The sequence below is a fragment of the Protomyctophum bolini genome (genome assembly GCF_963924005.1).
Source record: "Protomyctophum bolini genome assembly, chromosome: 2".
NCBI lineage: Eukaryota > Metazoa > Chordata > Actinopteri > Myctophiformes > Myctophidae > Protomyctophum > Protomyctophum bolini.
Window position 1 is genome coordinate 47,717,155 of NC_137863.1, and position 24,928 is coordinate 47,742,082.

Consider the following 24,928-nt stretch of genomic DNA (forward strand, 5'->3'; position numbering starts at 1 on the left):
CTATGGATGTGATCAGTGTGGACAACACTTCTCTCATTTGTCCAACCTTAAAAGACACCGGATAATTCACACTAGAGAGAAACCCTAGTGTTTACATTATGACAAGAGCTTAGCACATCCACGTAAAGTGTTGGATGATTATCTTTTTTTCATCATTTTTAATTACAATTAAAGTTGTATACTGTTTAAATGGTTTTTCATATATTTTTTTAGAGAAATTATTAACACCTAAAAGTATGGTGGTGACTGTTAGAGGAGCCTATTTTTTCACCCATTGCATCAATCTATCTATACATTATTTCTGACGACCATGATTTATTTCTGCTTCGTTATTATGATACTGCTTTTATACTGTATACTGAACATGTCAGATAGAAATAAAGGTCTCGATATTCAATTTCATTCTCAACCCTATGCTTTGTTTTACTGTAATTTGATCTGCAGATTTTCTGTCAATTAGATTTAGATTAACTTTGTTCACACTTGTTCAGACACACATTTTATTTTTAGGTCACACTTGGAAGAAGCAATCCCGTTCAAATTCAGTTTCTACGAGAACATGGGTCCCATTTAATAATGTGCTCCATGTTCTTGTAGAAACTGAACATGAAGGTCTATGATTGGATTGATTGCAAGTTTGCAACAGGATTACACATTAAACCTTTCGGCTCATAATAATTATGCTTTTCATTAAAGCTTTATTCTACACTTCCCCGTGATGTCCAAAATACACCAGATCCTTCACATTCAGAGATAAATTAATTGCAAAGTGTGTGGAGAAGTTGTTAGTCCATCAAATTATTTTCAACTCACAAGGTTGTATGCACTGGTTAGGGACAGATATAAACATATAACTCTGTTTAGTGTGAACAGTAGCCTTTAACTAAAGCGTAATTATAGAGGACGAGTGTATGACGATACGTGGTCTCTTAACAAATTAACTGCTACTGCTTCTAAATTATTCCATTATACAATACAAGTTGCTTATGTCGGAATGCTTGGTCATATAAGCTTTTATATAAATCAGGATCGCTGATCCCTTTTTTGCTTGGCCTTTCCATCTGCAGCGGACTCCTGCCGTTCACTTCTTGTATACAGGCCTACTGAAATGGCTCATAACTCTGACCAAACACCGATGTTCGGAGGTCTTTTTTATTTTTCTTTGCAGAAGTACAGAGGTTTAACTCTCAGAGGAGTAACCCTCCCCCTTATAGGTTGGGCAGAATGACCAAGAGTGGTCACACTTGCCCCGCCTACCCCCCCGTTCTCCCTCCCACTCAGGGACGTGCAGAAAGAGAGAGGCAGGGGCTGAAATCCTGTAAGAGGGCACACTGTCATGGTCTCGGAATCTCCCAATTTACACATTCTTGTATCTAGATGGGTTGTTGACCAGTCATTCTATACTAATTAGTATGGTGGTGACTTTTTGTTGGAGTCTGTAGACTCTCTATCTACATTATATTTCTGCTTCGTTACATTTGAACCTACATGTTTTATTATTGTGATACTGTGTTATACTGTATTGCTTTTGTGGAACATGTCGCATTATGCTGCAGATAGAAATAAACAAGTCACAATTTTCAATTTAATTCTCAATCGTATTCCTTGTTTCACTGTAAATTTCTGTATATTAGATAGTATATTTAGTATATTTATGTATTTGAGCTTTGTGAATTAATCATTTGGTAAAGGCTCTGTGCCGATAAATATAAGTGATCTACAATTTCAGAATGCATTGTGATGTGTTATCAGTTTAAAACTGTCTTTAACAGTTGCACAGAACATTTGTGAAAATTGTGGAATAAGTAAATCAAATCAATTGTCCTGACATTAAACATTATATATTATATATTTTCTTTTGACTTGTCTATTTGTGTTACACAAATCAACAGTGGAAACATTATGCCTCAGTTAAAAGTAGAGTTTCTTATTTAGTAAAATAACAGAACAAACACATCCAGCATCTGAAAGAAATCCCCCCCCCCATTATTTGCATTTTAAATGCAGATGGCCCACTCAGTATAATCTACACACTTAACTGTCATTGTCTCCAAGTATCCCCCAATTTACACATTCTTGTATCTAGATGGGTTGTTGACCAGTCATTCTATATACTAATTAGTATGGTGGTGACTTTTTGTTGTTGTTCTATCTATGCTGCAGATAGTCAATTTAACTCTCAATCTTATTCCTGGTTTCACATTAATTTGACCTGCAGATTTGCTGTAGCCTATAGATTCATGTATTTGAGCTTTGCCATTTGGTAAATGCTCTGGGCAGATCAACATAACTCATCTACAAAGAACGGATTGTGATATGATGTGTTGTCATCTAAATATTGTCTATAACAGTCACACAGAATAACGGTGAAAATTGTGGAAGAATCTTGAAAAATGAAAAAAATGAGGGTCCACAGTTAAATCAAACCAATTGTCTTGACATTAAATATTTGAGATACACTTGTCTATACAAAGCATTACATTGTATATTGTCCATACAGTTAGGTTACTAGCCTACTGTTAAAATGACATACATACATTGCTATAGATTGTAAAATTGTGCAATTATTGTGAATTTGGCATGTGAAGATGAAAGAATGAAGAAGTTTAATGTCCAATAATCAAAAACATTATTTCATTCACTGCTGACATCTCTGGTTTTGCGTTGAAATGGAACCTGACTGCAGTTAACTGGAGGAGAGCTGTGAGGAGGGTTTTCACCACTCCAAGACAAAGGGGAGGTGTTACTACTTTCAGGCTGCACTCTTCTTTAAAGTGACCTTTTGAGAATACATTGGAGTAGGATCCTAACTAGGTTACTGCACGGTATCATGTGAGATAACACACCTTATAATCTTGTGAATTTGTTGGATATTCTTTTTAATTAATTGGTAAGAAGACTGAAAGAAAACAGTGTCACTCCACAAAAATACCCAAGTTACACAAGTAATTCAAGCAATACATTCAATTTGATCAAAAAGCTGATGAGACTTACATTGAGATTTGACTTTATTTTAATAAATATATTGTATCTATGGTGTGTAGGCTAGGAGTCCAGTTTGTTGATGACATCCAGTCAGTAACATGACATATCATTTAGTAGATCATAATAACACTTGTAATGTTAGAGGTACAGTTTAATATAGATAGTAAATAATACACCTTATAATCTTAAAAAGCAGAATAATGAAACAAAATAAAAAATGAATACAAAACAAATTCACATTATAAAATCAAATCTAACCGTAAACAAATACACAAATCACAGATTATCAGTCCTTGGTCTAATTTAAATGCTTACCATACTTTTTTATTGTGTGACCACTTTGGATCCATTGAGTGAGTATATCTGTGGGGAGGAGGGAGGGTGGAGGAGGACAGTATGTTAGACTGTGATTGGTGTAGAGATGGTTCTATTGTTCTCTTAGTCAATCATTCAAAGCAGTTGGTATAAAAAGACTTGGTCTGTGTCATTTCTCCACAACTCCTCCAGGATCATTTCTGTTCACATCTGTCTGTGGACTGCAGACTTCAGGTGAAGATGAACTCTCTCAAACCCACCAGGGACATTTCTGCGGAACAGGAGGATCCCAAAGACCTTGGTATGTTACTCAACCTCCCTTTTCTCTCCTACTGTTCTGTTTTTATTCCCTCAATATTCTCAATTACACGGCAGGGATTTGTTGCACAACAATTACTTTTTTAGTCTATGTATCAACAATCTTTATTTTGTATTTGTTTCCAATCCAGTGTCTCATCATGAACAAAGAAGCTTGACAAAGAAAAAACACCATTGCTGTGATCAGTGTGGACAACACTTCTCTACAATCTCCAGCCTTAAACGCCACCAGAGAATTCACACTGGAGAGAAACCCTATGGATGTGATCAGTGTGGACAACACTTCTCTACAATGTTCAACCTTAAAACACACAAGATAATTCATACTGGAGAGAAACCATATGGATGTGATCAATGTGGTCAACACTTCCCTAAAATGTCCAGCCTTAAAAGACACCAGATAATTCACACTGGAGAGAAACCCTATGGATGTGATCAGTGTGGACAACACTTCTCTCAATTGACCCACCTTAAAAGACACCAAAGAATTCACACTGGAGAGAAACCATATGGATGTGATCAGTGTGGACAACACTTCTGTCTAATGTCCAGCCTTAAAAGCCACCAGAGAATTCACACTGGAGAGAAACCCTATGGATGTGATCAGTGTGGACGGAACTTCGCTGAAATGTCCAGCCTTAAAATACACCATAGAATCCACACTGGCGAGAAACCCTATGGATGTGAGCATTGTGGACAACACTTTTCTGAAATGTCCAGCCTTAAAAGTCACCAGAGAATTCACACTGGAGAGAAACCCTATGGATGTGATCAGTGTGGACAACACTTCTCTCAAATACACCACCTTAAAAGCCACCAGAGAATTCACACTGGAGAGAAACCCTATGGATGTGATCAGTGTGGACAACACTTCTCTACAATGTTCAACCTTAAAAACCACCATATAATTCACACCGGAGAAAAACCCTATGGATGTGATCAGTGTGGACAACACTTCTCTCAATTGACCCACCTTAAAAGACACCAGAGAATTCACACTGGAGAGAAACCCTATGGATGTGATCAATGTGGACAACACTTCTCTGAAATGTCCAGCCTTAAAAAACACCATAGAATTCACACTGGAGAAAAACCCTATGGATGTGATCAGTGTGGACAACACTTCTCTCATTTGTCCAACCTTAAAAGACACCGGATAACTCACACTAGAGAGAAACCCTAGTGTTTACATTATGACAAGAGCTTAGCACATCCACGTAAAGTGTTGGATGATTATCTTTTTTTCATCATTTTTAATTAAAATTAAAGTTGTATACTGTTTAAATGACCTGTTTTTTTTGTGGTATTTCTTATTCACTGGGTTTTTCATATATTCTTTTAGAGAAATTATTAACACCTAAAAGTATGGTGGTGACTGTTAGAGGAGCCTCTTTTTTCACCCATTGCATCAATCTATCTATACATTATTTCTGACGACCATGATTTATTTCTGCTTCGTTATTATGATACTGCTTTTATACTGTATACTGAACATGTCAGATAGAAATAAAGGTCTCGATATTCAATTTAATTCTCAACCTTATTCTTTGTTTTACTGTCATTTGATCTGCAGATTTTCTGTCAATTAGATTTAGATTAACTTTGTTCACACTTGTTCAGACACACATTTTATTTTTAGGCCACACTTGGAAGAAGCAATCCCGTTCAAATTCAGTTTCTACGAGAACATGGGTCCCATTTAATAATGTGCTCCATGTTCTTGTAGAAACTGAACATGAAGGTCTATGATTGGATTGATTGCAAGTTTGCAACAGGATTACACATTAAACCTTTCGGCTCATAATAATTATGCTTTTCATTAAAGCTTTATTCTACACTTCCCCGTGATGTCCAAAATACACCAGATCCTTCACATTCAGAGATAAATTAATTGCAAAGTGTGTGGAGAAGTTGTTAGTCCATCAAATTATTTTCAACTCACAAGGTTGTATGCACTGGTTACGGACAGATATAAACATATAACTCTGTTTAGTGTGAACAGTAGCCTTTAACTAAAGCGTAATTATAGAGGACGAGTGTATGACGATACGTGGTCTCTTAACAAATTAACTGCTACTGCTTCTAAATTATTCCATTATACAATACAAGTTGCTTATGTCGGAATGCTTGGTCATATAAGCTTTTATATAAATCAGGATCGCTGATCCCTTTTTTGCTTGGCCTTTTCATCTGCAGCGGACTCCTGCCGTTCACTTCTTGTATACAGGCCTACTGAAATGGCTCATAACTCTGACCAAACACCGATGTTCGGAGGTCTTTTTTATTTTTCTTTGCAGAAGTACAGAGGTTTAACTCTCAGAGGAGTAACCCTCCCCCTTATAGGTTGGGCAGAATGACCAAGAGTGGTCACACTTGCCCCGCCTACCCCCCCGTTCTCCCTCCCACTCAGGGACGTGCAGAAAGAGAGAGGCAGGGGCTGAAATCCTGTAAGAGGGCACACTGTCATGGTCTCGGAATCTCCCAATTTACACATTCTTGTATCTAGATGGGTTGTTGACCAGTCATTCTATACTAATTAGTATGGTGGTGACTTTTTGTTGGAGTCTGTAGACTCTCTATCTACATTATATTTCTGCTTCGTTACATTTGAACCTACATGTTTTATTATTGTGATACTGTGTTATACTGTATTGCTTTTGTGGAACATGTCGCATTATGCTGCAGATAGAAATAAACAAGTCACAATATTCAATTTAATTCTCAATCGTATTCCTTGTTTCACTGTAAATTTCTGTATATTAGATAGTATATTTAGTATATTTATGTATTTGAGCTTTGTGAATTAATCATTTGGTAAAGGCTCTGTGCCGATAAATATAACTGATCTACAATTTCAGAATGCATTGTGATGTGTTATCAGTTTAAAACTGTCTTTAACAGTTGCACAGAACATTTGTGAAAATTGTGGAATAAGTTAAATCAAATCAATTGTCCTGACATTAAACATTATATATTATATATTTTCTTTTGACTTGTCTATTTGTGTTACACAAATCAACAGTGGAAACATTATGCCTCAGTTAAAAGTAGAGTTTCTTATTTAGTAAAATAACAGAACAAACACATCCAGCATCTGAAAGAAATCCCCCCCCCCCCCCCCCATTATTTGCATTTTAAATGCAGATGGCCCACTCAGTATAATCTACACACTTAACTGTCATTGTCTCCAAGTATCCCCCAATTTACACATTCTTGTATCTAGATGGGTTGTTGACCAGTCATTCTATATACTAATTAGTATGGTGGTGACTTTTTGTTGGAGTCTGTAGAGCCATTTTGTTGTTGTTCTATCTATGCTGCAGATAGTCAATTTAACTCTCAATCTTATTCCTGGTTTCACATTAATTTGACCTGCAGATTTGCTGTAGCCTATAGATTCATGTATTTGAGCTTTGCCATTTGGTAAATGCTCTGGGCAGATCAACATAACTCATCTACAAAGAACGGATTGTGATATGATGTGTTGTCATCTAAATATTGTCTATAACAGTCACACAGAATAACGGTGAAAATTGTGGAAGAATCTTGAAAAATGAAAAAAATGAGGGTCCACAGTTAAATCAAACCAATTGTCTTGACATTAAATATTTGAGATACACTTGTCTATACAAAGCATTACATTGTATATTGTCCATACAGTTAGGTTACTAGCCTACTGTTAAAATGACATACATACATTGCTATAGATTGTAAAATTGTGCAATTATTGTGAATTTGGCATGTGAAGATTAAAGAATGAAGAAGTTTAATGTCCAATAATCAAAAACATTATTTCATTCACTGCTGACATCTCTGGCTTTGCGTTGAAATGGAACCTGACTGCAGTTAACTGGAGGAGAGCTGTGAGGAGGGTTTTCACCACTCCAAGACAAAGGGGAGGTGTTACTACTTTCAGGCTGCACTCATCTTTAAAGTGACCTTTTGAGAATACATTGGAGTAGGATCCTAACTAGGTTACTGCACGGTATCATGTGAGATAACACACCTTATAATCTTGTGAATTTGTTGGATATTCTTTTTAATTAATTGGTAAGAAGACTGAAAGAAAACAGTGTCACTCCACAAAAATACCCAAGTTACACAAGTAATTCAAGCAATACATTCAATTTGATCAAAAAGCTGATGAGACTTACATTGAGATTTGACTTTATTTTAATAAATATATTGTATCTATGGTGTGTAGGCTAGGAGTCCAGTTTGTTGATGACATCCAGTCAGTAACATGACATATCATTTAGTAGATCATAATAACACTTGTAATGTTAGAGGTACAGTTTAATATAGATAGTAAATAATACACCTTATAATCTTAAAAAGCAGAATAATGAAACAAAATAAAAAATGAATACAAAACAAATTCACATTATAAAATCAAATCTAACCGTAAACAAATACACAAATCACAGATTATCAGTCCTTGGTCTAATTTAAATGCTTACCATACTTTTTTATTGTGTGACCACTTTGGATCCATTGAGTGAGTATATCTGTGGGGAGGAGGGAGGGTGGAGGAGGACAGTATGTTAGACTGTGATTGGTGTAGAGATGGTTCTATTGTTCTCTTAGTCAATCATTCAAAGCAGTTGGTATAAAAAGACTTGGTCTGTGTCATTTCTCCACAACTCCTCCAGGATCATTTCTGTTCACATCTGTCTGTGGACTGCAGACTTCAGGTGAAGATGAACTCTCTCAAACCCACCAGGGACATTTCTGCGGAACAGGAGGATCCCAAAGACCTTGGTATGTTACTCAACCTCCCTTTTCTCTCCTACTGTTCTGTTTTTATTCCCTCAATATTCTCAATTACACGGCAGGGATTTGTTGCACAACAATTACTTTTTTAGTCTATGTATCAACAATCTTTATTTTGTATTTGTTTCCAATCCAGTGTCTCATCATGAACAAAGAAGCTTGACAAAGAAAAAACACCATTGCTGTGATCAGTGTGGACAACACTTCTCTACAATCTCCAGCCTTAAACGCCACCAGAGAATTCACACTGGAGAGAAACCCTATGGATGTGATCAGTGTGGACAACACTTCTCTACAATGTTCAACCTTAAAACACACAAGATAATTCATACTGGAGAGAAACCATATGGATGTGATCAATGTGGTCAACACTTCCCTAAAATGTCCAGCCTTAAAAGACACCAGATAATTCACACTGGAGAGAAACCCTATGGATGTGATCAGTGTGGACAACACTTCTCTCAATTGACCCACCTTAAAAGACACCAAAGAATTCACACTGGAGAGAAACCATATGGATGTGATCAGTGTGGACAACACTTCTGTCTAATGTCCAGCCTTAAAAGCCACCAGAGAATTCACACTGGAGAGAAACCCTATGGATGTGATCAGTGTGGACGGAACTTCGCTGAAATGTCCAGCCTTAAAATACACCATAGAATCCACACTGGCGAGAAACCCTATGGATGTGAGCATTGTGGACAACACTTTTCTGAAATGTCCAGCCTTAAAAGTCACCAGAGAATTCACACTGGAGAGAAACCCTATGGATGTGATCAGTGTGGACAACACTTCTCTCAAATACACCACCTTAAAAGCCACCAGAGAATTCACACTGGAGAGAAACCCTATGGATGTGATCAGTGTGGACAACACTTCTCTACAATGTTCAACCTTAAAAACCACCATATAATTCACACCGGAGAAAAACCCTATGGATGTGATCAGTGTGGACAACACTTCTCTCAATTGACCCACCTTAAAAGACACCAGAGAATTCACACTGGAGAGAAACCCTATGGATGTGATCAATGTGGACAACACTTCTCTGAAATGTCCAGCCTTAAAAAACACCATAGAATTCACACTGGAGAAAAACCCTATGGATGTGATCAGTGTGGACAACACTTCTCTCATTTGTCCAACCTTAAAAGACACCGGATAACTCACACTAGAGAGAAACCCTAGTGTTTACATTATGACAAGAGCTTAGCACATCCACGTAAAGTGTTGGATGATTATCTTTTTTTCATCATTTTTAATTACAATTAAAGTTGTATACTGTTTAAATGACCTGTTTTTTTTGTGGTATTTCTTATTCACTGGGTTTTTCATATATTCTTTTAGAGAAATTATTAACACCTAAAAGTATGGTGGTGACTGTTAGAGGAGCCTCTTTTTTCACCCATTGCATCAATCTATCTATACATTATTTCTGACGACCATGATTTATTTCTGCTTCGTTATTATGATACTGCTTTTATACTGTATACTGAACATGTCAGATAGAAATAAAGGTCTCGATATTCAATTTAATTCTCAACCTTATTCTTTGTTTTACTGTCATTTGATCTGCAGATTTTCTGTCAATTAGATTTAGATTAACTTTGTTCACACTTGTTCAGACACACATTTTATTTTTAGGCCACACTTGGAAGAAGCAATCCCGTTCAAATTCAGTTTCTACGAGAACATGGGTCCCATTTAATAATGTGCTCCATGTTCTTGTAGAAACTGAACATGAAGGTCTATGATTGGATTGATTGCAAGTTTGCAACAGGATTACACATTAAACCTTTCGGCTCATAATAATTATGCTTTTCATTAAAGCTTTATTCTACACTTCCCCGTGATGTCCAAAATACACCAGATCCTTCACATTCAGAGATAAATTAATTGCAAAGTGTGTGGAGAAGTTGTTAGTCCATCAAATTATTTTCAACTCACAAGGTTGTATGCACTGGTTACGGACAGATATAAACATATAACTCTGTTTAGTGTGAACAGTAGCCTTTAACTAAAGCGTAATTATAGAGGACGAGTGTATGACGATACGTGGTCTCTTAACAAATTAACTGCTACTGCTTCTAAATTATTCCATTATACAATACAAGTTGCTTATGTCGGAATGCTTGGTCATATAAGCTTTTATATAAATCAGGATCGCTGATCCCTTTTTTGCTTGGCCTTTCCATCTGCAGCGGACTCCTGCCGTTCACTTCTTGTATACAGGCCTACTGAAATGGCTCATAACTCTGACCAAACACCGATGTTCGGAGGTCTTTTTTATTTTTCTTTGCAGAAGTACAGAGGTTTAACTCTCAGAGGAGTAACCCTCCCCCTTATAGGTTGGGCAGAATGACCAAGAGTGGTCACACTTGCCCCGCCTACCCCCCCGTTCTCCCTCCCACTCAGGGACGTGCAGAAAGAGAGAGGCAGGGGCTGAAATCCTGTAAGAGGGCACACTGTCATGGTCTCGGAATCTCCCAATTTACACATTCTTGTATCTAGATGGGTTGTTGACCAGTCATTCTATACTAATTAGTATGGTGGTGACTTTTTGTTGGAGTCTGTAGACTCTCTATCTACATTATATTTCTGCTTCGTTACATTTGAACCTACATGTTTTATTATTGTGATACTGTGTTATACTGTATTGCTTTTGTGGAACATGTCGCATTATGCTGCAGATAGAAATAAACAAGTCACAATATTCAATTTAATTCTCAATCGTATTCCTTGTTTCACTGTAAATTTCTGTATATTAGATAGTATATTTAGTATATTTATGTATTTGAGCTTTGTGAATTAATCATTTGGTAAAGGCTCTGTGCCGATAAATATAACTGATCTACAATTTCAGAATGCATTGTGATGTGTTATCAGTTTAAAACTGTCTTTAACAGTTGCACAGAACATTTGTGAAAATTGTGGAATAAGTTAAATCAAATCAATTGTCCTGACATTAAACATTATATATTATATATTTTCTTTTGACTTGTCTATTTGTGTTACACAAATCAACAGTGGAAACATTATGCCTCAGTTAAAAGTAGAGTTTCTTATTTAGTAAAATAACAGAACAAACACATCCAGCATCTGAAAGAAATCCCCCCCCCCCCCCCATTATTTGCATTTTAAATGCAGATGGCCCACTCAGTATAATCTACACACTTAACTGTCATTGTCTCCAAGTATCCCCCAATTTACACATTCTTGTATCTAGATGGGTTGTTGACCAGTCATTCTATATACTAATTAGTATGGTGGTGACTTTTTGTTGGAGTCTGTAGAGCCATTTTGTTGTTGTTCTATCTATGCTGCAGATAGTCAATTTAACTCTCAATCTTATTCCTGGTTTCACATTAATTTGACCTGCAGATTTGCTGTAGCCTATAGATTCATGTATTTGAGCTTTGCCATTTGGTAAATGCTCTGGGCAGATCAACATAACTCATCTACAAAGAACGGATTGTGATATGATGTGTTGTCATCTAAATATTGTCTATAACAGTCACACAGAATAACGGTGAAAATTGTGGAAGAATCTTGAAAAATGAAAAAAATGAGGGTCCACAGTTAAATCAAACCAATTGTCTTGACATTAAATATTTGAGATACACTTGTCTATACAAAGCATTACATTGTATATTGTCCATACAGTTAGGTTACTAGCCTACTGTTAAAATGACATACATACATTGCTATAGATTGTAAAATTGTGCAATTATTGTGAATTTGGCATGTGAAGATTAAAGAATGAAGAAGTTTAATGTCCAATAATCAAAAACATTATTTCATTCACTGCTGACATCTCTGGCTTTGCGTTGAAATGGAACCTGACTGCAGTTAACTGGAGGAGAGCTGTGAGGAGGGTTTTCACCACTCCAAGACAAAGGGGAGGTGTTACTACTTTCAGGCTGCACTCATCTTTAAAGTGACCTTTTGAGAATACATTGGAGTAGGATCCTAACTAGGTTACTGCACGGTATCATGTGAGATAACACACCTTATAATCTTGTGAATTTGTTGGATATTCTTTTTAATTAATTGGTAAGAAGACTGAAAGAAAACAGTGTCACTCCACAAAAATACCCAAGTTACACAAGTAATTCAAGCAATACATTCAATTTGATCAAAAAGCTGATGAGACTTACATTGAGATTTGACTTTATTTTAATAAATATATTGTATCTATGGTGTGTAGGCTAGGAGTCCAGTTTGTTGATGACATCCAGTCAGTAACATGACATATCATTTAGTAGATCATAATAACACTTGTAATGTTAGAGGTACAGTTTAATATAGATAGTAAATAATACACCTTATAATCTTAAAAAGCAGAATAATGAAACAAAATAAAAAATGAATACAAAACAAATTCACATTATAAAATCAAATCTAACCGTAAACAAATACACAAATCACAGATTATCAGTCCTTGGTCTAATTTAAATGCTTACCATACTTTTTTATTGTGTGACCACTTTGGATCCATTGAGTGAGTATATCTGTGGGGAGGAGGGAGGGTGGAGGAGGACAGTATGTTAGACTGTGATTGGTGTAGAGATGGTTCTATTGTTCTCTTAGTCAATCATTCAAAGCAGTTGGTATAAAAAGACTTGGTCTGTGTCATTTCTCCACAACTCCTCCAGGATCATTTCTGTTCACATCTGTCTGTGGACTGCAGACTTCAGGTGAAGATGAACTCTCTCAAACCCACCAGGGACATTTCTGCGGAACAGGAGGATCCCAAAGACCTTGGTATGTTACTCAACCTCCCTTTTCTCTCCTACTGTTCTGTTTTTATTCCCTCAATATTCTCAATTACACGGCAGGGATTTGTTGCACAACAATTACTTTTTTAGTCTATGTATCAACAATCTTTATTTTGTATTTGTTTCCAATCCAGTGTCTCATCATGAACAAAGAAGCTTGACAAAGAAAAAACACCATTGCTGTGATCAGTGTGGACAACACTTCTCTACAATCTCCAGCCTTAAACGCCACCAGAGAATTCACACTGGAGAGAAACCCTATGGATGTGATCAGTGTGGACAACACTTCTCTACAATGTTCAACCTTAAAACACACAAGATAATTCATACTGGAGAGAAACCATATGGATGTGATCAATGTGGTCAACACTTCCCTAAAATGTCCAGCCTTAAAAGACACCAGATAATTCACACTGGAGAGAAACCCTATGGATGTGATCAGTGTGGACAACACTTCTCTCAATTGACCCACCTTAAAAGACACCAAAGAATTCACACTGGAGAGAAACCATATGGATGTGATCAGTGTGGACAACACTTCTGTCTAATGTCCAGCCTTAAAAGCCACCAGAGAATTCACACTGGAGAGAAACCCTATGGATGTGATCAGTGTGGACGGAACTTCGCTGAAATGTCCAGCCTTAAAATACACCATAGAATCCACACTGGCGAGAAACCCTATGGATGTGAGCATTGTGGACAACACTTTTCTGAAATGTCCAGCCTTAAAAGTCACCAGAGAATTCACACTGGAGAGAAACCCTATGGATGTGATCAGTGTGGACAACACTTCTCTCAAATACACCACCTTAAAAGCCACCAGAGAATTCACACTGGAGAGAAACCCTATGGATGTGATCAGTGTGGACAACACTTCTCTACAATGTTCAACCTTAAAAACCACCATATAATTCACACCGGAGAAAAACCCTATGGATGTGATCAGTGTGGACAACACTTCTCTCAATTGACCCACCTTAAAAGACACCAGAGAATTCACACTGGAGAGAAACCCTATGGATGTGATCAATGTGGACAACACTTCTCTCATTTGTCCAACCTTAAAAGACACCGGATAACTCACACTAGAGAGAAACCCTAGTGTTTACATTATGACAAGAGCTTAGCACATCCACGTAAAGTGTTGGATGATTATCTTTTTTTCATCATTTTTAATTACAATTAAAGTTGTATACTGTTTAAATGACCTGTTTTTTTTGTGGTATTTCTTATTCACTGGGTTTTTCATATATTCTTTTAGAGAAATTATTAACACCTAAAAGTATGGTGGTGACTGTTAGAGGAGCCTCTTTTTTCACCCATTGCATCAATCTATCTATACATTATTTCTGACGACCATGATTTATTTCTGCTTCGTTATTATGATACTGCTTTTATACTGTATACTGAACATGTCAGATAGAAATAAAGGTCTCGATATTCAATTTAATTCTCAACCTTATTCTTTGTTTTACTGTCATTTGATCTGCAGATTTTCTGTCAATTAGATTTAGATTAACTTTGTTCACACTTGTTCAGACACACATTTTATTTTTAGGCCACACTTGGAAGAAGCAATCCCGTTCAAATTCAGTTTCTACGAGAACATGGGTCCCATTTAATAATGTGCTCCATGTTCTTGTAGAAACTGAACATGAAGGTCTATGATTGGATTGATTGCAAGTTTGCAACAGGATTACACATTAAACCTTTCGGCTCATAATAATTATGCTTTTCATTAAAGCTTTATTCTACACTTCCCCGTGATGTCCAAAATACACCAGATCCTTCACATTCAGAGATAAATTAATTGCAAAGTGTGTGGAGAAGTTGTTAGTCCATCAAATTATTTTCAACTCACAAGGTTGTATGCACTGGTTACGGACAGATATAAACATATAACTCTGTTTAGTGTGAACAGTAGCCTTTAACTAAAGCGTAATTATAGAGGACGAGTGTATGACGATACGTGGTCTCTTAACAAATTAACTGCTACTGCTTCTAAATTATTCCATTATACAATACAAGTTGCTTATGTCGGAATGCTTGGTCATATAAGCTTTTATATAAATCAGGATCGCTGATCCCTTTTTTGCTTGGCCTTTCCATCTGCAGCGGACTCCTGCCGTTCACTTCTTGTATACAGGCCTACTGAAATGGCTCATAACTCTGACCAAACACCGATGTTCGGAGGTCTTTTTTATTTTTCTTTGCAGAAGTACAGAGGTTTAACTCTCAGAGGAGTAACCCTCCCCCTTATAGGTTGGGCAGAATGACCAAGAGTGGTCACACTTGCCCCGCCTACCCCCCCGTTCTCCCTCCCACTCAGGGACGTGCAGAAAGAGAGAGGCAGGGGCTGAAATCCTGTAAGAGGGCACACTGTCATGGTCTCGGAATCTCCCAATTTACACATTCTTGTATCTAGATGGGTTGTTGACCAGTCATTCTATACTAATTAGTATGGTGGTGACTTTTTGTTGGAGTCTGTAGACTCTCTATCTACATTATATTTCTGCTTCGTTACATTTGAACCTACATGTTTTATTATTGTGATACTGTGTTATACTGTATTGCTTTTGTGGAACATGTCGCATTATGCTGCAGATAGAAATAAACAAGTCACAATATTCAATTTAATTCTCAATCGTATTCCTTGTTTCACTGTAAATTTCTGTATATTAGATAGTATATTTAGTATATTTATGTATTTGAGCTTTGTGAATTAATCATTTGGTAAAGGCTCTGTGCCGATAAATATAACTGATCTACAATTTCAGAATGCATTGTGATGTGTTATCAGTTTAAAACTGTCTTTAACAGTTGCACAGAACATTTGTGAAAATTGTGGAATAAGTTAAATCAAATCAATTGTCCTGACATTAAACATTATATATTATATATTTTCTTTTGACTTGTCTATTTGTGTTACACAAATCAACAGTGGAAACATTATGCCTCAGTTAAAAGTAGAGTTTCTTATTTAGTAAAATAACAGAACAAACACATCCAGCATCTGAAAGAAATCCCCCCCCCCCCCATTATTTGCATTTTAAATGCAGATGGCCCACTCAGTATAATCTACACACTTAACTGTCATTGTCTCCAAGTATCCCCCAATTTACACATTCTTGTATCTAGATGGGTTGTTGACCAGTCATTCTATATACTAATTAGTATGGTGGTGACTTTTTGTTGGAGTCTGTAGAGCCATTTTGTTGTTGTTCTATCTATGCTGCAGATAGTCAATTTAACTCTCAATCTTATTCCTGGTTTCACATTAATTTGACCTGCAGATTTGCTGTAGCCTATAGATTCATGTATTTGAGCTTTGCCATTTGGTAAATGCTCTGGGCAGATCAACATAACTCATCTACAAAGAACGGATTGTGATATGATGTGTTGTCATCTAAATATTGTCTATAACAGTCACACAGAATAACGGTGAAAATTGTGGAAGAATCTTGAAAAATGAAAAAAATGAGGGTCCACAGTTAAATCAAACCAATTGTCTTGACATTAAATATTTGAGATACACTTGTCTATACAAAGCATTACATTGTATATTGTCCATACAGTTAGGTTACTAGCCTACTGTTAAAATGACATACATACATTGCTATAGATTGTAAAATTGTGCAATTATTGTGAATTTGGCATGTGAAGATTAAAGAATGAAGAAGTTTAATGTCCAATAATCAAAAACATTATTTCATTCACTGCTGACATCTCTGGCTTTGCGTTGAAATGGAACCTGACTGCAGTTAACTGGAGGAGAGCTGTGAGGAGGGTTTTCACCACTCCAAGACAAAGGGGAGGTGTTACTACTTTCAGGCTGCACTCATCTTTAAAGTGACCTTTTGAGAATACATTGGAGTAGGATCCTAACTAGGTTACTGCACGGTATCATGTGAGATAACACACCTTATAATCTTGTGAATTTGTTGGATATTCTTTTTAATTAATTGGTAAGAAGACTGAAAGAAAACAGTGTCACTCCACAAAAATACCCAAGTTACACAAGTAATTCAAGCAATACATTCAATTTGATCAAAAAGCTGATGAGACTTACATTGAGATTTGACTTTATTTTAATAAATATATTGTATCTATGGTGTGTAGGCTAGGAGTCCAGTTTGTTGATGACATCCAGTCAGTAACATGACATATCATTTAGTAGATCATAATAACACTTGTAATGTTAGAGGTACAGTTTAATATAGATAGTAAATAATACACCTTATAATCTTAAAAAGCAGAATAATGAAACAAAATAAAAAATGAATACAAAACAAATTCACATTATAAAATCAAATCTAACCGTAAACAAATACACAAATCACAGATTATCAGTCCTTGGTCTAATTTAAATGCTTACCATACTTTTTTATTGTGTGACCACTTTGGATCCATTGAGTGAGTATATCTGTGGGGAGGAGGGAGGGTGGAGGAGGACAGTATGTTAGACTGTGATTGGTGTAGAGATGGTTCTATTGTTCTCTTAGTCAATCATTCAAAGCAGTTGGTATAAAAAGACTTGGTCTGTGTCATTTCTCCACAACTCCTCCAGGATCATTTCTGTTCACATCTGTCTGTGGACTGCAGACTTCAGGTGAAGATGAACTCTCTCAAACCCACCAGGGACATTTCTGCGGAACAGGAGGATCCCAAAGACCTTGGTATGTTACTCAACCTCCCTTTTCTCTCCTACTGTTCTGTTTTTATTCCCTCAATATTCTCAATTACACGGCAGGGATTTGTTGCACAACAATTACTTTTTTAGTCTATGTATCAACAATCTTTATTTTGTATTTGTTTCCAATCCAGTGTCTCATCATGAACAAAGAAGCTTGACAAAGAAAAAACACCATTGCTGTGATCAGTGTGGACAACACTTCTCTACAATCTCCAGCCTTAAACGCCACCAGAGAATTCACACTGGAGAGAAACCCTATGGATGTGATCAGTGTGGACAACACTTCTCTACAATGTTCAACCTTAAAACACACAAGATAATTCATACTGGAGAGAAACCATATGGATGTGATCAATGTGGTCAACACTTCCCTAAAATGTCCAGCCTTAAAAGACACCAGATAATTCACACTGGAGAGAAACCCTATGGATGTGATCAGTGTGGACAACACTTCTCTCAATTGACCCACCTTAAAAGACACCAAAGAATACACACTGGAGAGAAACCATATGGATGTGATCAGTGTGGACAACACTTCTGTCTAATGTCCAGCCTTAAAAGCCACCAGAGAATTCACACTGGAGAGAAACCCTATGGATGTGATCAGTGTGGACGGAACTTCGCTGAAATGTCCAGCCTTAAAATACACCATAGAATCCACACTGGCGAGAAACCCTATGGATGTGAGCATTGTGGACAACACTTTTCTGAAATGTCCAGCCTTAAAAGTCACCAGAGAATTCACACTGGAGAGAAACCCTATGGATGTGATCAGTGTGGACAACACTTCTCTCAAATACACCACCTTAAAAGCCACCAGAGAATTCACACTGGAGAGAAACCCTATGGATGTGATCAGTGTGGACAACACTTCTCTACAATGTTCAACCTTAAAAACCACCATATAATTCACACCGGAGAAAAACCCTATGGATGTGATCAGTGTGGACAACACTTCTCTCAATTGACCCACCTTAAAAGACACCAGAGAATTCACACTGGAGAGAAACCCTATGGATGTGATCAATGTGGACAACACTTCTCTCATTTGTCCAACCTTAAAAGACACCGGATAACTCACACTAGAGAGAAACCCTAGTGTTTACATTATGACAAGAGCTTAGCACATCCACGTAAAGTGTTGGATGATTATCTTTTTTTCATCATTTTTAATTACAATTAAAGTTGTATACTGTTTAAATGACCTGTTTTTTTTGTGGTATTCACTGGGTTTTTCATATATTCTTTTAGAGAAATTATTAACACCTAAAAGTATGGTGGTGACTGTTAGAGGAGCCTCTTTTTTCACCCATTGCATCAATCTATCTATACATTATTTCTGACGACCATGATTTATTTCTGCTTCGTTATTATGATACTGCTTTTATACTGTATACTGAACATGTCAGATAGAAATAAAGGTCTCGATATTCAATTTAATTCTCAACCTTATTCTTTGTTTTACTGTCATTTGATCTGCAGATTTTCTGTCAATTAGATTTAGATTAACTTTGTTCACACTTGTTCAGACACACATTTTATTTTTAGGCCACACTTGGAAGAAGCAATCCCGTTCAAATTCAGTTTCTACGAGAACATGGGTCCCATTTAATAATGTGCTCCATGTTCTTGTAGAAACTGAACATGAAGGTCTATGATTGGATTGATTGCAAGTTTGCAACAGGATTACACATTAAACCTTTCGGCTCATAATAATTATGCTTTTCATTAAAGCTTTATTCTACACTTCCCCGTGATGTCCAAAATACACCAGATCCTTCACATTCAGAGATAAATTAATTGCAAAGTGTGTGGAGAAGTTGTTAGTCCATCAAATTATTTTCAACTCACAAGGTTGTATGCACTGGTTACGGACAGATATAAACATATAACTCTGTTTAGTGTGAACAGTAGCCTTTAACTAAAGCGTAATTATAGAGGACGAGTGTATGACGATACGTGGTCTCTTAACAAATTAACTGCTACTGCTTCTAAATTATTCCATTATACAATACAAGTTGCTTATGTCGGAATGCTTGGTCATATAAGCTTTTATATAAATCAGGATCGCTGATCCCTTTTTTGCTTGGCCTTTCCATCTGCAGCGGACTCCTGCCGTTCACTTCTTGTATACAGGCCTACTGAAATGGCTCATAACTCTGACCAAACACCGATGTTCGGAGGTCTTTTTTATTTTTCTTTGCAGAAGTACAGAGGTTTAACTCTCAGAGGAGTAACCCTCCCCCTTATAGGTTGGGCAGAATGACCAAGAGTGGTCACACTTGCCCCGCCTACCCCCCCGTTCTCCCTCCCACTCAGGGACGTGCAGAAAGAGAGAGGCAGGGGCTGAAATCCTGTAAGAGGGCACACTGTCATGGTCTCGGAATCTCCCAATTTACACATTCTTGTATCTAGATGGGTTGTTGACCAGTCATTCTATACTAATTAGTATGGTGGTGACTTTTTGTTGGAGTCTGTAGACTCTCTATCTACATTATATTTCTGCTTCGTTACATTTGAACCTACATGTTTTATTATTGTGATACTGTGTTATACTGTATTGCTTTTGTGGAACATGTCGCATTATGCTGCAGATAGAAATAAACAAGTCACAATATTCAATTTAATTCTCAATCGTATTCCTTGTTTCACTGTAAATTTCTGTATATTAGATAGTATATTTAGTATATTTATGTATTTGAGCTTTGTGAATTAATCATTTGGTAAAGGCTCTGTGCCGATAAATATAACTGATCTACAATTTCAGAATGCATTGTGATGTGTTATCAGTTTAAAACTGTCTTTAACAGTTGCACAGAACATTTGTGAAAATTGTGGAATAAGTTAAATCAAATCAATTGTCCTGACATTAAACATTATATATTATATATTTTCTTTTGACTTGTCTATTTGTGTTACACAAATCAACAGTGGAAACATTATGCCTCAGTTAAAAGTAGAGTTTCTTATTTAGTAAAATAACAGAACAAACACATCCAGCATCTGAAAGAAATCCCCCCCCCCCCCCATTATTTGCATTTTAAATGCAGATGGCCCACTCAGTATAATCTACACACTTAACTGTCATTGTCTCCAAGTATCCCCCAATTTACACATTCTTGTATCTAGATGGGTTGTTGACCAGTCATTCTATATACTAATTAGTATGGTGGTGACTTTTTGTTGGAGTCTGTAGAGCCATTTTGTTGTTGTTCTATCTATGCTGCAGATAGTCAATTTAACTCTCAATCTTATTCCTGGTTTCACATTAATTTGACCTGCAGATTTGCTGTAGCCTATAGATTCATGTATTTGAGCTTTGCCATTTGGTAAATGCTCTGGGCAGATCAACATAACTCATCTACAAAGAACGGATTGTGATATGATGTGTTGTCATCTAAATATTGTCTATAACAGTCACACAGAATAACGGTGAAAATTGTGGAAGAATCTTGAAAAATGAAAAAAATGAGGGTCCACAGTTAAATCAAACCAATTGTCTTGACATTAAATATTTGAGATACACTTGTCTATACAAAGCATTACATTGTATATTGTCCATACAGTTAGGTTACTAGCCTACTGTTAAAATGACATACATACATTGCTATAGATTGTAAAATTGTGCAATTATTGTGAATTTGGCATGTGAAGATTAAAGAATGAAGAAGTTTAATGTCCAATAATCAAAAACATTATTTCATTCACTGCTGACATCTCTGGCTTTGCGTTGAAATGGAACCTGACTGCAGTTAACTGGAGGAGAGCTGTGAGGAGGGTTTTCACCACTCCAAGACAAAGGGGAGGTGTTACTACTTTCAGGCTGCACTCATCTTTAAAGTGACCTTTTGAGAATACATTGGAGTAGGATCCTAACTAGGTTACTGCACGGTATCATGTGAGATAACACACCTTATAATCTTGTGAATTTGTTGGATATTCTTTTTAATTAATTGGTAAGAAGACTGAAAGAAAACAGTGTCACTCCACAAAAATACCCAAGTTACACAAGTAATTCAAGCAATACATTCAATTTGATCAAAAAGCTGATGAGACTTACATTGAGATTTGACTTTATTTTAATAAATATATTGTATCTATGGTGTGTAGGCTAGGAGTCCAGTTTGTTGATGACATCCAGTCAGTAACATGACATATCATTTAGTAGATCATAATAACACTTGTAATGTTAGAGGTACAGTTTAATATAGATAGTAAATAATACACCTTATAATCTTAAAAAGCAGAATAATGAAACAAAATAAAAAATGAATACAAAACAAATTCACATTATAAAATCAAATCTAACCGTAAACAAATACACAAATCACAGATTATCAGTCCTTGGTCTAATTTAAATGCTTACCATACTTTTTTATTGTGTGACCACTTTGGATCCATTGAGTGAGTATATCTGTGGGGAGGAGGGAGGGTGGAGGAGGACAGTATGTTAGACTGTGATTGGTGTAGAGATGGTTCTATTGTTCTCTTAGTCAATCATTCAAAGCAGTTGGTATAAAAAGACTTGGTCTGTGTCATTTCTCCACAACTCCTCCAGGATCATTTCTGTTCACATCTGTCTGTGGACTGCAGACTTCAGGTGAAGATGAACTCTCTCAAACCCACCAGGGACATTTCTGCGGAACAGGAGGATCCCAAAGACCTTGGTATGTTACTCAACCTCCCTTTTCTCTCCTACTGTTCTGTTTTTATTCCCTCAATATTCTCAATTACACGGCAGGGATTTGTTGCACAACAATTACTTTTTTAGTCTATGTATCAACAATCTTTATTTTGTATTTGTTTCCAATCCAGTGTCTCATCATGAACAAAGAAGCTTGACAAAGAAAAAACACCATTGCTGTGATCAGTGTGGACAACACTTCTCTACAATCTCCAGCCTTAAACGCCACCAGAGAATTCACACTGGAGAGAAACCCTATGGATGTGATCAGTGTGGACAACACTTCTCTACAATGTTCAACCTTAAAACACACAAGATAATTCATACTGGAGAGAAACCATATGGATGTGATCAATGTGGTCAACACTTCCCTAAAATGTCCAGCCTTAAAAGACACCAGATAATTCACACTGGAGAGAAACCCTATGGATGTGATCAGTGTGGACAACACTTCTCTCAATTGACCCACCTTAAAAGACACCAAAGAATACACACTGGAGAGAAACCATATGGATGTGATCAGTGTGGACAACACTTCTGTCTAATGTCCAGCCTTAAAAGCCACCAGAGAATTCACACTGGAGAGAAACCCTATGGATGTGATCAGTGTGGACGGAACTTCGCTGAAATGTCCAGCCTTAAAATACACCATAGAATCCACACTGGCGAGAAACCCTATGGATGTGAGCATTGTGGACAACACTTTTCTGAAATGTCCAGCCTTAAAAGTCACCAGAGAATTCACACTGGAGAGAAACCCTATGGATGTGATCAGTGTGGACAACACTTCTCTCAAATACACCACCTTAAAAGCCACCAGAGAATTCACACTGGAGAGAAACCCTATGGATGTGATCAGTGTGGACAACACTTCTCTACAATGTTCAACCTTAAAAACCACCATATAATTCACACCGGAGAAAAACCCTATGGATGTGATCAGTGTGGACAACACTTCTCTCAATTGACCCACCTTAAAAGACACCAGAGAATTCACACTGGAGAGAAACCCTATGGATGTGATCAATGTGGACAACACTTCTCTCATTTGTCCAACCTTAAAAGACACCGGATAACTCACACTAGAGAGAAACCCTAGTGTTTACATTATGACAAGAGCTTAGCACATCCACGTAAAGTGTTGGATGATTATCTTTTTTTCATCATTTTTAATTACAATTAAAGTTGTATACTGTTTAAATGACCTGTTTTTTTTGTGGTATTCACTGGGTTTTTCATATATTCTTTTAGAGAAATTATTAACACCTAAAAGTATGGTGGTGACTGTTAGAGGAGCCTCTTTTTTCACCCATTGCATCAATCTATCTATACATTATTTCTGACGACCATGATTTATTTCTGCTTCGTTATTATGATACTGCTTTTATACTGTATACTGAACATGTCAGATAGAAATAAAGGTCTCGATATTCAATTTAATTCTCAACCTTATTCTTTGTTTTACTGTCATTTGATCTGCAGATTTTCTGTCAATTAGATTTAGATTAACTTTGTTCACACTTGTTCAGACACACATTTTATTTTTAGGCCACACTTGGAAGAAGCAATCCCGTTCAAATTCAGTTTCTACGAGAACATGGGTCCCATTTAATAATGTGCTCCATGTTCTTGTAGAAACTGAACATGAAGGTCTATGATTGGATTGATTGCAAGTTTGCAACAGGATTACACATTAAACCTTTCGGCTCATAATAATTATGCTTTTCATTAAAGCTTTATTCTACACTTCCCCGTGATGTCCAAAATACACCAGATCCTTCACATTCAGAGATAAATTAATTGCAAAGTGTGTGGAGAAGTTGTTAGTCCATCAAATTATTTTCAACTCACAAGGTTGTATGCACTGGTTACGGACAGATATAAACATATAACTCTGTTTAGTGTGAACAGTAGCCTTTAACTAAAGCGTAATTATAGAGGACGAGTGTATGACGATACGTGGTCTCTTAACAAATTAACTGCTACTGCTTCTAAATTATTCCATTATACAATACAAGTTGCTTATGTCGGAATGCTTGGTCATATAAGCTTTTATATAAATCAGGATCGCTGATCCCTTTTTTGCTTGGCCTTTCCATCTGCAGCGGACTCCTGCCGTTCACTTCTTGTATACAGGCCTACTGAAATGGCTCATAACTCTGACCAAACACCGATGTTCGGAGGTCTTTTTTATTTTTCTTTGCAGAAGTACAGAGGTTTAACTCTCAGAGGAGTAACCCTCCCCCTTATAGGTTGGGCAGAATGACCAAGAGTGGTCACACTTGCCCCGCCTACCCCCCCGTTCTCCCTCCCACTCAGGGACGTGCAGAAAGAGAGAGGCAGGGGCTGAAATCCTGTAAGAGGGCACACTGTCATGGTCTC